The following is an 18,807-nucleotide window of genomic DNA, read 5'->3' as shown; positions in this document are numbered from 1 at the left end:
GGACGCGTCACTGGTGCTGCAGTATTTTTGCCTTTCAGGGCCATGTTTTCTGTGCAGCAGTCGTGGGCTGGCAGCACTGAGAGGTGTGCGCGCAGCTGGACTTTAAATATGGTGTCCAGCGTGATGAAGCGGCAAGGTGATGGTGTAGCAGGTGAATGAGAGCCCGCCTGCCATGGAAACAGCGTGTTTCCCAAGAACGCATAATGATTGTGGTGGGTTTGGGACGATATGGCGTGAGAAGCTGCCATTGCAGCCAGCAGGTAAAACGTCGTTTTATCTGCCCACTACTGCACTTAGTGCAAATCTGGGACGATTCCGCTCATTAACTTTAGAAAGTAATTTTATATTTTTTTTAAAAACTCATTCTCAATCATTTAAAACAGGGTTCCTCAAAGGTGGCAGATTGACATTGTGATTTAAAATGCATAGTTTTTGTGATAAACCCATTGTCGCTGTATTAATCAAGCTTTACCAAGTTAATACTATGGCACATCAAGGAATTTTTAAAAAATTATGTTTTATAAAGTGCTGCACAACTGCACTGGTTGACAGCAGATTTTGCACTAGGCGATATATAAATAAGTTTGAGTGGAAAACAAGGGGAAAGCATTTCTCAAAAAGAGCACAATCTTGAGGACAATTTGTGCTGGAAATGCCAATTGCACTGAAAGTGGAAACTCCACCCCTAATGTCTGACATTCTTCTCTCCTCTAATCATTTAGAAATCAAGCATTTTTCCACCATCAAAATGATTTCTGTCCTCATATGACAATTTTTGAAAGGCACAGCAGGCTTTGTCAGCTTGTGAAAGGGGGAAGGATGGGTTAATATTGGGTGTGACACTTCATCAGAATTCAGTTCTAGAATTGTGTTTTGATGATATTGACTCAGCCTTATCCTTCTGAAGCTACTTGCAAATAAAGATTGTTTATTTAAAATATTTAAATCAGCTTTCTGTTAATCCAGGTAATCCCCTGCCTGCCGCAGATTGCCACAGGGACAGATGGGATAGGATGTCAGTTTTATCTTGTCTATGTGGAATGTGCTGCCAGTTAGGATTATTGCCGATCACAGCATCTTCCAAACTTGCGACCTCTAACACCTGGAAGGACAGGACAGCAGACGCATGGGAACAACAAGTTCCCCCCCAAGTCAGACACTATCCTGACTTGGAACCACTCCTTCACTGTTACTAGGTCAAAATCCTAAAACTCCCTCCCCAACAGCACTGTGGGTGTAGCTACATCATATGGACTGCAACGGTTCAAGATGGCAGCTCACCACCAATTTAAACAGTTTAAATGGTACACTTTCTGGGCCAGGGAGGGTGTTTGGCCATGATTAACATACAAACATACATACGAATTAGGAGCAGGAGTAGGCCACTTGGCCCCTCGAACCTGTTCCACCATTCAAAGAGATTATGACTGACCTGAATGTAACCTCAATCCCACATCCCCATCTACCCCCAATAACCTTTCACCCCTTGTTTATCAAGAGTGAATCTAGCTCGGCTTTAAAAATATTCAAAGACTCTGCTTCCACTGTCTTTTGAGGGAGAGAGTTCCAAAGCCAATCAACCCTCAGAGGAAACCCTGTCAAGACCCTTCAGTATATTATATGTTTCAATCAAGTCTCCTCTTACTCTTCTAAATTCCAGTGGACACAAGTCTAGCCTGTGCAACTTTTCCTCATAAGACACCTATTCCAGGTATTAGTCTCGTAAAACTTCTCTGACCTGCTTCCATTCTTAAATAAGGAGACCAATACTACACACAATACTCCAGACATGGTGTCACCAATGCCCTGTATAACTGAAGCACAACCTCCCTACTTTTGTATTCAATTCCCCTTACAATAAATGATAACATTCTATTAGCTTTCCTAATTACTTGCTGGCCCTGCATACTAACCTTCTGCAATTCATGCACTAGGACACCCAGATCCCTCTGCAACTCAGAGCTCTGCAGTCCCTCACCATTTAGATAATATGCTTCTTTTTTTATTTTTCCTGCCAAAATGGACAATTCCACATTTTCCCACATTATACTCCATTTGCCAGATCTTTGCCCACTTACATAACCTATATATATATCTCTTTGTGGCCTCCTTATGTCCTCTTCACAACTTACTTTCATTCCTACCTATCTTTGTGTCATCAGCAAATTTATCAACCATACCAATTATCCCTTCATCCAAGTCATTTATATAAATTGTAAGAAGTTGAGGCCTCAGCACCAATCCCTGTGGCACACCATTCATCACATCCTGTCAACCAGAAAATGACCCGTGTGTGCCTATTCTCTGTTTTGTGTTAGCTAGCCAACCCTCTCTCCAATAAGTTACCCCCTACACCAAGAGCTTTTATTTTCCACAATAACCTTGATGTGGCACCTGAATAAATGCAAACTGCAAATCTAAGTACAGTACATCCACTGGGTCCCCTTTACCCACAGCATGTTACTTCTTCCAAGGACTCCAATAAATTGGTCGAACATGATTTCCCTCCCACAAAACCATGTTGAAACTGCCTGATTACCTTGAATTTATCTAAGTGCCCTGCTATAAGGCTTTTAATAATAGCTTCTAATATTTTCCCTATGACAGTCACAGCAGGAATTCACCAAGGCTCCTTAAACAGCATCTTCCAAACCCACAACCATTACCATCTGGAAGGACAAGGGCAGCAGATAGATGGGAACACCACTACCTGGAAGTTCCCCTCCAAGTCACTTGCCATCCTGACTTGGAAATATACTGTCATTCATTCACTGCCGCTGGTTAAAAATCTTAGAACTCCCTTCTTAACAGCACTGTGGGTGTACCTACACTACATGGACGGTAGCGCTTCAAGAAAGCTCACCACTACCTTCTCAAGGGCAACTAAGGATAGGCAATAAATAGTGGCCCGGCCAGCAAAGCCCACAACTCGTGAATGAATAAATAAAAGCTAATTGGCCTATAATTTCCTGCTTTTTGTCTCCCTCCCTATTTGAATAAACGAGTTACATTTGCTCTTTTCCAATCTAATGAAACCTTCCCCAAATCTAGGGAATTTTGGAAAATTAAAATGAACATTTCAACTATCTCACTAGCTTCTTCTTTTGAGACACTAGGATGAAGTCCGTCAGGACTCGGAGACTTGTCAGCCCTCAGCTCCAACAATTTGTTCAGTATCACTCCCCTGGTGATAGTAATTTTCTTGAGTTCCATTTCCAGTTCTTTCTTACATGTTATTTGCATCCTCTATAGTGAAGACCAAAGCAAAGTACCTGTTCAATTCATCTGCCATCTCCTTATTTTCCATTATTCATGCCCCTGCATCTCTACTGACCTATCCCTTAACCAAGTTTGCCAGTTCATTTTAGCTAGCCCAGTTTTCATGTCTTCGTATTGCCCTTATTTAAGTTTGAAATATTCGTCTTGGACCCACTCTTCTCTCCCTCAAATTAAATGTAAAGTTCAATCATATCATGACCACTGCTACATAGGGGCACCTTAACTATGAGATCATTAATTAATCCTATCCTGCTGCACAATATCAGGTCTAGTATAGCCTGCTCTCTAGTTGGCTCCATAATGTACTGTTCTAAGAAACTATCCCAAAAACATTCAATAAACTCCTCATCTAGCTTCTCATTGCCCATCTGATTTTTCCAGTCTATAGCTGCTTAAAATCCCCCATGATTATTGCCATACCTTTCTGATAAGCTCTCATTATTTATTCCTTTATACTCTATCCTACCATGTGGGTACTGTTAAGTGGCCAGTTCACCACTCTCACAAGTAACTTCTTGCCTTTATCATTTCTCATCTCAACCCACACCACTTCTACATCCTGGTTTCTTGAACTTAGGTCATCCCTCTCTATTGAGTTAATACCATCATTAATTAATAGAGCCACCCCTCCACCTTTTCCTAGCTTCCTGTCCTTCCTAAATCTTATGTACCTTTCAATTTCAGGTCCCAATCTATGTCAGCCTGTAGCCATGTCTCCGTAATGGTTATCAAATCGTACTTATTGATTTCTATTTGAGCAATCAGTTTATCTATTTTGTTCTGAATCCTATGCAGATTCAGATACAGAGCCTTTAGTTTTGTCCTTTTATTACTTTTGTAACCTCTAGCCTTATCTGTTGATTTACTCTTAGAATTGTACTCTCTATCCCTTCCTGACATAGTCTATCATTTTCCATATTAAATATCTTTCTCTCCTACCTTGTTTCTACTCTGATTTACCACATCTTCCCAAATTTGATCCCTTTCCCCCAATATTTAGTTTAAAATCCTTTCTACTTTACTAGTTATGTAGCTCACTAGAACACTAGTCCCAGCACAGTTCAGGTGTATACCATTCCAATGGTACAGCCCCCACTCTTCCAAGTACTGGAGCCAGCGCCTCGAACTGGAACCCACTTCTACCAAACCAGTCTTTGAGCCACATATTCATTTCTCTAATCTTATTTGCCCAATGACAATTTGCATATGGTTCAGGTAATATTCCAGAGATTATGACCTTTGAGGTTCTGCTTCTTAATTTGGTGCCTAGATCCTTGTACTGACTATGCAGAACCTTTCTCCTTGTCCTGCCTATGTCGTTTGTACCTACATGGAACATGACAACTGGATCATCCCACCCCAAGTTCCTCTCCAGCCCAGGGCAGATGAACCAAAACCTGGCACACGTAGCTGTCTGGACTCTTGCTCTTTGCTACTGGGAACAGTGTCAATCCCCCTCACTATACTGCTCCCTACTATCACCACATTCCTTTTTGCTCCCCCAACTTGAATGGCTTCCTGTACCACTGTGCCATAGCCAGTCAGCTCATCCAACCTGCAACCCCACTCCCATCTAAACAATCTGACATAACCTCAAATCTGTTGGACAACTGCAAAGGCTGAGGCTCCTACACTCCTGTCCTTTGGACCCCTTAACTGCCTCACTCACAGTCGCACCGTCCTGTCCTTGACTACTGAACAAATCAGAAGACCCTATCCTGAAGTGTGTGACTGCCTCCTGGTACAAAGTGTCCAGGTGACTTTCCGCTCTCCACCTCAATACATCGCAGTGTCTGCAGCTCGGCCTCCAGCCAAATTATTCTGTGCTAAAGCTCCTCAGGCCACAAACACTTACTGCAGATGTGCTTGCCCTGGATCACAATGGCATCCAGGAGTTCCCATATGCTGCAGTCATGACACATCATCTGTCCTGCCATCCTTAATGTGTTTTAATTAACTAATTAATTATTTTATCAAATTATTTTCTTTTTACACATTTTATTAACCTTGGCACCAGTTTGTATACTATTTTAAACCTTATGAATAGAATATACCTTAACCACTTACCAGATATTCACCAGATATTCATCAAACAGCTGTCTTCTTCTCTGCAGTAGAGTAAGAGCCAATTCCTACAGCGTGAAAAAGTTAGTAGAGGGAAAGGAACACCTCAATCCACTCTTCCCCAAATTCCCTCACTCAACAACTCCCAGCACTCCTGTTCAAAGTCACATTCATGTGCTAAATTACACTGAGAGGCATTTATATGTTCTGAAACTGAGGAGCTTGCTGAGCCCCAGGTACAGAAAAAACAGCTTAAGCTAGTTTCCTTAATTAACTAACTTCAATTGCTCTCCAGTGCACAAGCCTGGAGGAAATTTAGAATTTAAACTGTAAATTTCAGTTAGATGTTAAATGTTAAATACAAACAAAATTAGATTTTTAGCAGGAGGTTAACAACTATCATGATGTTAAAAGGGCACCTGCATTGTTAATTGCTAGACTGAAAGGATAGGGTAAATGCAGCAGACTATTTTCAGTAGTTGAGGAATCTAGAATGAAGGTTTGCGAGCAGGAGAAAATTGTTTAATCAGAGAGTGGTGAGGCTGTGGAATTCCTGAATGCTTGAGGCAGGAATGATCGGCCCAACTTTGCTGAAGTAGGGTATCTTGCAATGTGATAACGGTGCATGAGGGCAACAGAGCATCTAGGTGAATGATCGTACCAAAAGTGTATCTCCTTAACTTAAGTGCAAGGATTGAGCAACAACAGAAGAGCTGGAAGAGAAGGAACTTAAGCAGGTAAGGTGGTTAATGACAAGATACTTAAGGACAAATACTTGTGGCAATCTCAATTCACAGGCTCCCTCTTCCTTGCCACAAATTGCTGGTCAATTTGCACATTAATAATTGCATGCATTGTTCACATGTTATTAATTTTTCAGCAAATTCTGGCCCTATGTCAACATTCATGATTAAATAGGCTAGATGTATTAAGAAAAGAGAACAAAGCAATATTGGGACAGGGTGGGTAAATACAATTCGGGCTGTTTGTGTGAAGGGTAAATGATCTGTTTTTATTTGTCACTTCCATGTATATCTGTAACTTTTTGATGATAGATTACCTTTGGCTGAAAAGTAAGGCATTAAGAATGCTACAAAATGCACCTAGTAAAATCCTGGATGTAATAATTTTAATCTTTCCACTTCGTTGATATTTCAATCTAAGCACAATTTGTTATCAATTATCTAATCAATCAGGATCAATTGTGACAACACGATGGATAAATTGAGTTTAATCAGAGTTTAAGTTGGAATATAACACACTAGTTATAGAGCAAAAACATACAACCACGAGGAGTAATGAGAACCAGTCCAGGTTAGGCAGGATGGCTGGCATGCATGAACAGCTCTATTTTTTTTCTTCTTAGTGGCTCACATCTTCATGATTTTCCAACTACCTAAGAGAGTTAGTATGAATTTACCCTCAGGAGTTTCTCTCCATTGCCTATTGCACTGAGGCTTCCCAAAGTCTCTTACTTATTAAAGCAAATACTGTTCCATCTACATAGCTCTGTAAGACTAATTCTGTCATTCAATCACTCCTCTCTTCCCCCCTATCACAGGCCTTCCTTTTGTCCTTGTCCCACCTATGCCTTGCTCAAAACCAATTAAATCCCAATTCTGATACAAAGTCGTGAAAAGTCATCGGCCTGCAAGGTTAACTCTATTTCTCTCTCCACGTACTCCAGGTACTGCCTGACCTGCTGAGTATTTTCAACATTTTCTGTTCTTCTTTCTCTTACTTCACACGCTTTTTCAGATGTGGACTGGATGGATTATTGACGAGACCTTTTTACCATATAATGATTTTTTTTTTTTACAAAATGTCCAACAAAATATTGAGTTCTTGTCTGAACCAAGGGGTAAAAGCCCAACTTTAATGTTAATGCACCTGACATTAGATCCTTGAGCCTTCATGCATATCCTCTGCCATTGATCAATCAGGCCTTACATCCCCTTTCCTTAACTCATCGCATGTTGTTTCACCTGATCAGCTTCATTCTCCAAAGAAGTATCCCACCTCTGACCTTTAAAACTAACTTGAAGAAGTTTCATTAATTGTATCTGTTCCATTGTTATTTATTTATGTCTCAGGCTGCTCGCAAGGCCTGTTAATGAGCTGTCCATGTTGGCCATTCAGTTCAGCTGTTCCTTTCTTACCAAACTATTGATGTGTAGGGTTGTTCACTATAAGTAACTTCCTTACTTCCTCACACTAATTAACTTTTACATTTCAGCAAGCATCTTGATTAAGCGAGATGGACTGAAATTCCAAAACAGCTTTGAAGGATTTTTTTTCTCTTTTAAGTTTGTAGTTGCTCCCCCATCACTACAGAGGCCTCATGTGATCATAGCCCCCTTTCAGGCTAGCATTAAATATCATTATAATATTATATGATTAACATTAATCATCAATAATCATTCCACGGATTTGTTTCTAGAGAAACAATATTTTAAGCAGTTTCCAGTAAATTGAAACTTACAGAAGTAACCTATTCTTTCACAACAAAAACAGAATTACCTGGAAAAACTCAGCAGGTCTGGTAGCATCAGCAGAGAAGAAAAGAGTTGACATTTCGAGTCCTCATGACCCTTTAACAGAACCATGTGATTCCCCCTTTGTACATAGTTCATCAGGGTCAAGAGGTTTACAGTTTTTTTTCAACTGCTTAATTACCTTTTCTTGTGAAAGGATGCTTTTTCCAGGAATAACAATTAGAATCCTGCATTGACCCTTTAAGGGACCGTGTCTTTTTAAAACACAAATTCTTCCAGGACATCCTTAGTCCTTGAAGATGAACCATTTTCTGTGATTAAAGTGTTCACGACAATGCTTAGAATAAATGTACGTTTGATAGTCAGATCTGTTGAAGGGTCATGAGGACTCGAAACGTCAACTCTATTCTTCTCCACCAATGCTGCCAGACTTGCTGAGTTTTTCCAGGTAATTCTGTTTTTGTTTTGGATTTCCAGCATCCTCAGTTTTTTGTTTTTAACCTATTCTTTCACCTATTTCAGATTGACTATTAAACGTACATTTATTCTAAGCATTGTCATGAACACTTTAATCACAGAAAATGGTTCATCTTCAAGGACTAAGGATGTCCTGGAAGAATTTGTATTTTAAAAAGACTCTGTCCCTTAAAGGGTCAATGCAGGATTCTGATTATTATTCCTGGAAAAAGCATCCTTTCACAAGAAAAGGTAATTAAGCAGTTGAAAAAATACTGTAAACCTCTTGACCCTGATGAACTATGTACAAAGGGGGATCACATGGTTTTTATGGCTCTGGGGAAAAAGAAACCCCATGTCTAGAAGACTGTGTTTTAAAAGTTGGTTTTGGTTTTGGTTTTGAGGAGAGAAGGGCCAACAGCATGAAACGCACACTGAGAAAGATGCAGGGGGAGGGCGGGGGCTGAGAGAAGGGAGGGTGTGGACTTGCGCTCCCTGAACGCTGACGGCTGCTGTGGAGCTGCCACAGGAAGCTGCAGTAATTTAAACATGAAATGAGCTCAATAAACTGCTGCAAACTGTGACAATACTGTAAATGCAAACACCTGGCAGCAGACTACATAGCAGGTCATCTCTCAAATGTCTTCTTTTATTTTATTTAACCCTGGACATTTAACTCCTCCCTGGATGTAGTTTGTAATGAAAATGTGAAGGCCGCCTGGCCTGTCCGCCAACCGTAAAAGTGGACGGGCTGCATACAATCGTTGACAAGTGGCTCCTTAATGGGCTTAAGTGCCCGCTTAATTGTTGGCTGGCTAGCTTCCGATTCATGTGTGTGCCCACCAATCGTAATGTTGTGCGCGAGCCCGATGACGTCGGGACGTGCACCCGACATCTTCTCACATGCTTCCAGGTCGGGCACACACTCGCACAAACAGAGTAAAATTGTTGTCTTTATTTCTAACAGGGCGCATGCTCACATATACCCTTGGAAGCTAAGCTTATTCTTCCAGCACTCTCACTACCTTCAGTGATTTTCATTGCTGTAAACTGCTTTCTTGTATTCTTCAGATTTTTCTGAACTTGCAAAAATAGTAAAATGGAGTAAGCATTTCTGCAGCAAAGTTACAATGTGGTCATTGCACTTTGAATCTAACTTCCTGCCTTTTACATGCCTAGATTCAGGACTATTTTTGAATGATCTTCTTCTTAGAAGCTGTTGGTCAGCTTTTGCCCATTTTTCTGTGTTGACACATTGATAAGCAACCTAGCTACAGGAACAAATAAAGGATGAAAAGGAAACAATGTCTTCCTCCCCTCGAGCAGTTACTGGATTCTGAATTTTAATAGTTCTTCTGTACTCGATGCTTTTGTAAAGGATTTATCCCAATGAAAGTCATGACTCAAAGCATGATGTAGACAGCAATCAGCAAGGATTACACTCCTAAGTTTTATCTTAATCCATTGAAAATTCGTGTTACAGTGGGCTGATTGAGTACGCAAACAACAAACTGTCAGTGGAGCCTGCAGGTTTCAGGTTTGTTTAGAGCTATAGCTCAGGGTTGCCAGTTCTCCTTCTCTCATAGCCATGTTACAATAAATTTTGGAGGGAAAACCTTTCCCAAAGAGCACTGTGTGTTCGGCAGCTGAGCAGAATTAACAGCTGCTTGATCCAAGTTCATATCTAACCTTGAGATAGCAAAAAATGTTTCTGATAAGCAGTACCAACCACAGTATGTTAGATTGTGTGGATTCTAATAGCTTCGTGTTACTGGCAAAAAGCTGTAAATATCAGAATAGGCATGCATACACATATATCTATTTGAAATGTTGTACATGGTATGTTTCCACTGTTTTACTGTAAATCCATTTTACTATTTAAAATGTGGTTGTTAACACTGATGGTCAATGCCAATCCTTCTTGCCATGAGCTATTTTTTCCACGCAACTTTCAATAGGTGATGCCCAAAACAACTTTTACCTGTCTGTCCGCTATGGTGTATTTGAAAGGTGAGATGAATTCAGTGAGTCTCCCATCTATCCTTACAAGGATCTTGGAACTAGGGTGGAGCACAATGCCTCTCTAGATGAGTCTGGCAGGATTACCACATCAGCTCTGCAAAGGAACATTCTTATTTTTTCAAAAAATGCCCAAATGAGATCAATGTAATTAGGTATGCATTAATCTTAAAATGCTTTACAATCAGATATGAGGCCACATGCTGGTCCTGAACATTCCTTTTGAGATTAAAATGTAGCTTGTTCATATTTGATTTTTCTCCAGCTCTGCAAAGCAGCCAATATGTATGTCACAATAACTGAAAGATTTACATTATGAGCCATCAAAACCAACAAGACTCCTCTACAGTTTTTGAACTAACTAGGATTCCCCCGAGAACTCACAACTTCTCTCTGAATACCAATGTGTCTTGCACATAATCCTATTTACCAGCCAGAGAAGGGACTTCAAAGTATGCACTAAGATCGTTACAATTTTGTCCATGCCTAAGACAGTCATAGGCTGATAGTTGATACATATATATCATTTCCCAGATTGTACATTTTATATCACTCTTTGCAGTATATCTTGCATAAATTTCTGTTGCATCTCATCCTTTGATATAATTTACATAACTTATTCTCCCCAGTACAATTTGTACAATAAGTCTATGCAGTAGAGGGTCTAAACTAGGTATAGCCCTTGAGTGACACTTCATCACAGTCATGGGGAAGTCATATGACCACACGTGCAGACCATGTCTGAAGAAATCTGTGGGCCACCTTCAGGCAACCTCAGAAGAAGAGCCAGGCAGAGGAAGTGCTGATTTTTGTCAACAAACACAGACATGTGGACTCAGTCAGGTAAATGCTGATAACTGGTACATATGCAACTACAAGGGCGAAAGGCAATCATTTTATTGCTGCTTAATGTTTTGCCCATAAAATAGCTCAGGTTGTCTATGACAAAACTTTCCATCAGGCCCCTTTACATTGAAATATATCCAAGTTACAGCATGAAAATGAGCCCTTGGACACAGCCAGTCCATTTCAGAGGGTAAATAGCTCAAGTCACATTTACCCATCCTACTCTAATATTCCTTCAACCTTTTTTTCTTCATCCAACTATCCAGTCTTATCCTGAATATCAACATAGTTTCTATCGTGGCCATCAAATCAACCCAGAAATAAATTCCACAGCCTCAAACTCTATGTGAAGAAACTTCTCCTCCACTCTGTTATAAATCTCCTACGTTCAATCTTACACCTTGGGGCCCTTAGTTGAAACGAGTTCATGTGAATATTTTTAGCTTTCTGCACGATATTAAAAGTCTACAGTGACAGGCTCTATAAAACAAAATCGGAGGAACATGTCAGATTACCATGGTAGATCAGCTAAAACAGAGCATTACTGAATTCAATGTTTCCCTTGCAATATTAAAACATGCTGTGTATCATGAACTGCATACTTGGTTAGTGGGACTCCATGAACTTCAAACACACGCCACTTTGTGCAAATATATAGTGCGATATTACTATTAAGGACGTATATTTTTATTTAATTAATGTTAATAGGTTTATAGCACAGGGCCTATTGCACAACACAAACAATGATTATCTTACCTGCCATCTAGGTGCTAGGTCAGAGGTCAGTACAGGCCTAGGTACTCCAGTACATACACACACAGCAGAGTATTACAGAGCATTCTGAGGCAACCTCAGATGATAGGTCAGGCAGTGCAGGAAGCTTGAGGTTTGTAGCAAACACGGACACAACTCTACCAATGCTGATGGTGTTAAAACATTGGAGGACAGTATAAATGTTGATGTTAGCTGAAGAAAAACAATGATTTGGAATGGTTACATCAGGAGTGACACTAATTATGACACATCTCCTGTGAACCAAGTGAATCATAGGGCAGGATTTCACAGGTAGGGGTGGAGGAGGATTTACCCAAGGTTGGTGGCTGTGGGGCTACCCTGGGAGGGTCAGACCTTGGGGGATCTCCAATCAGAAAAGAGGGCTGTGAAGGAGGCAACCACCTGCTCCCTTTCCCACCTGAAGCCCAGGCAGACTTATGTGCCGGGCATCCCACCCTTCCCCAACCTCCTTCCACTGGCTGAAAAATTGCAGCCAAGCAGAGTGTGGCTCTTAGGTGGTTATTAGTTGGCCACTTAAGGGCCTCGATTGGCACCAGGGTGGGTGAACCACCCAAGGCCTCGCTCACCACCTGTTAAATTGCAGCCGGTGGGGGGCAGGCGGATAGGGTGTGGGAAAGGCACCCTTGGAATTTTACAGGCACCCATACCTGCAAACCACAGAAGACCATAAAATTCTGCCCATAAAATGATACAGCACATAAAGAAGCTTTATGGCCCACTGTGCCTGTGCTGGCTCTTTAATGGAACTATCTAAATCAGTCCTCTCCCTCGCTCTTTCCACATGGGGCTATAAGTCTTTCCCTTCACGTATTTATCTAGCTCCTTGGAGAAAGAAAAAGATTTATGAAAAAGGAGGGTGAATTAGAAATTGGGTATGAAAAGGGAAACACGGAGTGGGAAAGAAAGATTGGATTACGAGAGAGAGAGAAAAAAAGTGTGATTCGTCTTCTTAAAAAAAATTAAAATCTTTCAAAACAGAGTTTCCTTAAGTTCAAATTTGTTCAATCTTTGGCCAGAGGTGGTTAATTGCATTAAAACTTATATGTCATTAAAAAGGAACTTATGTTCTTAATCACTAGACTGTGGCAAGTTTAATGGACAACTATTGTGCAAATCCAGCAAGTTCATAAAAATACCGGGAAAGTTGGGCGTGAGCTGTCAATTGTGTGAAACAAAGAAGCAGAGTGCTGTAAATCAACCAGCAAGCTCCAGAGATTGGCATCTGATGGTGTATCTCTAACTCCCTTAAACTTGCTGCCAGATTTGCACATTAATAATGATGTAGATGTTGTAGATCATTCCAGCATTATTTTCCATCAAGACCAACCCATTTTTTCACATGACACGTAGTACTAATTATTTGAAAAAGAACATAGAAATCAAGCTATTAATTTCAATACCTGCAAGAACATGCTGTGAATATCAGATAGAAAATTTAAAACTAGAGAAATAATAAATAGTGAAAGGAGATGTACATAGAGTAAAAAGGGGATTTACACCTGGAGGCAGAGGGCATAGCTGACGTACTAAACAAATGCTTTGTATCTGCCTTTAATCCTTTCATGAGAGGGAACAGTTTCTTTAAAAAACAGTTTTTTTCTTCTCCGCCGATGCTGCCAGACCTGCTGAGTTTTTCCAGGTAATTCTGTTTTTGTTACAGTTTCTCCTTACCTACTCTGTCCAGACCCCTCATGATTTTGATAGCTCTATCAAATCTCCTCTCAACCTTCTTTTCTCCAACGAAAACAGTCCTGACTTCTCCAATCTATCTCTATAATTGAAGCTCCTCATCTTGGAATCATTTTCATGAATCTTTTCTGCACTCTCTCTAATGCCTTCACATTCTTCCTAAAGTGCAGCGCCCAGAACTGGATACAATACTCGAGCTGAGATCAAACTAGTGTCTGATACAAGTTCAACATAACCCCCTTATTCTTGTACATTATGTCCTTATTAATAAAGCCCAGGGTACTGTAAGCTTAATTACTGTTCTCTCAACCTGTCCTGCCACCTTCAATGATTTATGCACATACGTATCCAGATCCCTTTGCTCCTCTGCCCCCTTTAGAATTGTACCTTTTATTTTATATTGTCTTTCCAAGTTCTTCCTACCAAAATGAGTCACTTCATACTTCTCTGCATTGAACTTCATCTGCTACCTGTCCACTCATTCCATCAATTTGTCTATGTCCTTTTGATGTTCTACACTGCACAGTTCACAATGCTTCCGAGTTTTTTTATCATCCCCAAATTTTGAAATTGTGCCCTGTACACCAAGATCTAGGTCATTAATATATAACAGGAAAAGCAAGGGTCCCAACACTGAGCCCTGGGGAACTCCACAATAAACCTTCCTCCAGCACAAAAACACCATTGACCACCACTCTCTGTTTCCTGTTGTTCAGCTAATTCCATATCCATGTTGCTACTGTCTCTTTTATTCCTTAAGCTAAAACTGTGCTCACAAGTCTGTTGTGTGGCACTGTATCATATGCCTTTTGGAAGTCCATGAACACCTCATCATCAACATTGCCCTCAACAACTCTCTGTTAACCAGTCAAAAAGCTCCAGCAAGTTAGTTAAACATGATTTTCTGGCTGCACTCCCCAGATGAACCACCACTCTCATCAGTATTCAGAACTGAATACTGGCTGGAGAGTGTGATGCACTCAGGGGATTCCTGCTCTACCTTCCTGTTCCCTTTTAACTGCCTGGTCGCCACTTTCTCCATTTTTCCCTGCGTTCTCTTGAGCTGCAGGGTGACCACAAATATAAACATGCTATCCACGTAACTCTCAACCTCATGGGTGCATCGCAGTGACACCAGCTGTCGCTCAAGTTCGGAAAACTGGAGCTCAAGTTGCTGCAACGGACGATACTTCCTGCACAAACAGTTATCCAAGAAATGGGAAGTATCCCACAAGGTAAGATCCCAACTATTTATCCAGCAATGCTGTAAATCCAAACTAAAATGTCAGTTCACTTCATATCCCTTCACCATGCTATTTATAGTTCCACATAATTTTCTAATAAACTTAAGCAAACACGACCTTATCAATGACATGGGCTGATTGCCAACTGCAATCATGTAGAAAATAATTTTCACCAGTGGGACTGATAATAAAGACTTTGGCATTTCATTAAAACTATCCAGTTTTTTTTAGACAAGTCACAGTCAGATTTATTCCAAAATCACTTAATGGTCCATTTGTGGTTACTTTCAGTGTTTCTTCAGTCACTTACTGCTGAAAATAAATCTTCCCTTGTACTTATTTTCAGCTGTGGTCGAAACATGTAATCAGTCCGCTCTACAGCTTGGGAAAATCACTATTGATTTAAAGATGACAAAACAAAGTCTTCTAATTTGGAAAATGTCTGGCTCGCTACAATCACAATCTATTTTAATATTTACATAAAGGACTAGATGACAGGGAGTAGTGGTTTGTCAGAAAGTTCATATAAGGAGAGTGACATAGGGCCGCATCATTCATAAAATTATTAATCGTTCTGTTTTCATCGAAAGTTAATTATTTTTGCTTAAATGAACTCTGTTATCAAATTGATATCTGAAAAAAACTACCATAATGTTTGCGTCAGTTGAAACAAAATGGCAGGCCAGGAATGAGAGGAAAAAAGGAAAAGGCAGCACTTTTTTGATGGAATTTTAATTTGTTACTACTGAAGTGGCATGTTTAATATCCCATCTGTTTGCCCAATGACATTGCAGGTATTAAAAATGTTAAAGCTGGCAACTGAGTAGTGCAGCGAACTAAATTAGTCTTTCAGTTCAGAGACCAAAGTTTCTGTCTGCAGGTTGGCCTGCCCCATGTGAATAGCATTTAGGCAATCTCAGATCAGTTCCTTGTGGGCTTGAGAATCTTAGAACAAACCTGCACCAAAGTAACACTGAATCACAGAAGCAAGTATGGCTTGAGAGGAAAATGAGGGAAATTGTATTACACTGGTGCAGTAGGGATTATTTTTTATATAAGGTCAAGGCTGATGCATAGTGCAAGAAAGCCTCACAATTTAATGGGGCTGGACTTTGCCGTCGGCGAGCAGGGGGCAGGGCCCACTTGCTGACGGCAAAATGGCGCGGGGTGATGTGGGGGGATACCCCCGACGTCATCCCGCCCCATTTAAATTTTCAGGAAGGCGGGGGTGCAGCGAGATCAGCTGTCTGCCCACCGACCTGTCAATGGCCAATTGAGGCCATTGACAGGATAATTAAAACAATTAAGGGCCCTGCCTGTCCAACCTTAAGGCTGGCGGGCAGGCCAGGAGCCCCAGCGGGCTTCTGATAATACATGAAATCTCATCCACTGGCGGGATGAGGTTTCATGTAGGGTTTAAAAAAGTTTATTAAAGTTTCAGTGAAATTTATTAACATGTCCCATCTCGTGTGACATTGTCACATGAGGAAAACATGTTAAGGATTTTATTATTTTTCTATTTTTAAAGTTTATACAGCTGTCAGCGATCTCCCTGAGGCAGCACTTAGCCTCAGGGAAATGTTGCTCTTTCGTGTGCATGGGCGAAAGAGCGCACTCTCGCCTTTGGGGAATCCTCCACCAACCCCCACCCCCCCACCCCCACCCCCTCCCCCCGCGCCCGCACAGGAAGCGCATAGCACTTCCCGCCGGACGTCACGCTAGGCGGGCCTTAAATGGCGGTGGGGCCCGCTTCTCTGGCAGGGATCATCTCCCCGCCCGCCGGAGATTGGGTCAGGTCCGCCCACCTGGCAGGCAGAAAATTCTGCCCATGGTGTTTGAAGCTGACCAGCATTCCCCTGCATTATCATCACCTTGCTGGAAAGAGAAATTCCAATAAGAAAAAAAATCCATCACATATAATGACTAAAGTTATTGGGTCAACAAAAGTTTGACCTTTTGTGTACAACCTATGAAACCTATTCAGATATCCTATTACCACTGCTGAAGGCACTGGTTAGTGCAAAGGCTATGGGCCCAGACAACATTCCAGCAATAATACTCAAGACTTGTGCTCCAGAACTTGCCGCACCCCTAGTCAAGCTGTTCCAATACAGCTAAAACACTGGCATCTACTCGGCTATGTGGAAAATTGTCTTGTACACAAAAGACAGGACAGATCCAACGTGACCAGTTACTGCCCCATCAGCCTCCTCTCAATTATCAGCTAAGTGATGGGGAGTGTCATCTACACAGCACTATTAAGCAGCACTTACTCAGCAATAACCTGATGCTTAGTTTGGGTTCCACTAAGGCCACTTGGCTCCTGAGCTCTTTACAACCTTGGAGCCAAACATGGACCAAAGAACTGAACTCAAGAGAGAAGGTGAGAGTGACTGCCCGTTACATCAAGGCAGCATTTGGATATTTTTTAAATTTATTCTTTCATGAGTTGTGAGCGTCACTGGCTGGGCCAGCATTTATTGCCCATCCTTAATTGCCCATGAGAAGATGGTGGTGAACTGCCTTCTTGAACTGCTGCAGTCCATGTGGTGCAAGTACACCCATAGTGCTGTTAAGGTAGGGAGTTCCAGGACTTTGACCCAGTGACAGTGAAGAAACGGCGATATTTTCCAAGTCAGGATAGTATGTGGCTTGGCGGGGAACATGCAGGTGTGGGTGTTCTCATGCATCTGCTGCCTTTGTCCTTCAAGGTGGTAAAGGTTGTGGGTTGGGAAGTGGTGTCGAGGAAGCCTTGGTGAGTTGCTGCAGTGCATCTTGTAGATGGTATATACTACTGCCACTGTGCGTCTGTGGCAGAGGGAGTGAACATTTAAGGTGGTGGATAGGGTGACTATCCAGCAGGTTGATTTGTCCTGGATGGTGTCGAGTTTCTTGACTGTTGTTGGATCCACTCATCCAGGCCCATAACCTTTACAGTATCTAGTGTCTTCAGAGGTTTCTTGATATTAGGTGAAGTGAATTGAATTGGCTGAAAACTGGCATTTGTGGTGCTGGGGACCTCCGGAAGAGGTTGAGATGGATCATGTTGCAAATGCTTCAGCCTTGGCTTTTGCACTGACGTGCTGTGCTCCCCCATCACTGAGGATAGGAATATTTGTGGAACTTGCTCCTCCAGTTAGTTGTTTAATTGTCCACTACCATTCATAACTGGATGTGGCAAGACTGCAGAGCTTAGATCTAATCCATTGGTTGTGGGATCACTTAGCTCCATTGCACGCTACTTCTGCTGTTTGGCATGCAAGTAGTCCTGTGTTGTAGCTTCACCAGATTGACACCTCATTTTTAGGTATGCCTGGTACTGCTCCTGGCATGCCCTCCTGCTCTCTTCATTCAACCAGGTTTGATTCCCCATGATGGTAATGGTAGAGTGGGGGATATGCTGTGCCATGGGGCAGAATCTTGTGTTCGGCATGCGAGGGCGGGCCCTGCACGCCGATGCGTAAAATGGCACGTGGTGTGTGTCCCAACGTCACCGCGCATCATTCCGATCTTTTATTTGACGGGCGTGCACTGGAGTTGTCCTGTTAAGGCCATTAATAAAACAATTAACCCACTTGACAGGGCTGCCCGTCCAACCTTAAGGCTGGCGCCCTTCGCAATTTTCATGAAACCTCATCCACAGGCAGGATGAGGTTTCATGAGGGTTTTATTAATTAAATAAAGCTTTTAATCAAAATTCATAAACATGTCCCAGCTCATGTAACACTGTCACATGAGGGGACATGTCTAAATAATTTTATTTTTTCTTTTTTGCCCAATTTTAGAACTGCACATAATCTCCCTGAGGTAGCTCCGTGCCTCAGGGAGATTTCTGCACTCTTTTGCATACATGTACAAAAGAGCATAGGCCCCGGCTCTCCCTCCACCCTCCGCCCGCACAGGTAGCATTGAGCATTACC

General features: G+C 41.6%; 1 protein-coding gene across 1 annotated transcript in view; it reads right to left on the bottom strand.

Annotated features, from left to right (window-relative positions):
- The window catches only part of LOC121283407 (serine/threonine-protein kinase BRSK2-like), a 1,000,681-nt gene that overhangs the window by 548,222 nt on the left and 433,652 nt on the right, over positions 1-18,807 (bottom strand). The gene's annotated exons all lie outside the window — the stretch shown is intronic.

This window comes from Carcharodon carcharias, chromosome 10 (assembly GCF_017639515.1).
Source record: "Carcharodon carcharias isolate sCarCar2 chromosome 10, sCarCar2.pri, whole genome shotgun sequence".
NCBI classification, from domain to species: Eukaryota; Metazoa; Chordata; class Chondrichthyes; order Lamniformes; family Lamnidae; genus Carcharodon; species Carcharodon carcharias.
Note: the sequence above shows the minus strand (reverse complement) of the source record. Positions and strands in the feature narration are given on the sequence as shown.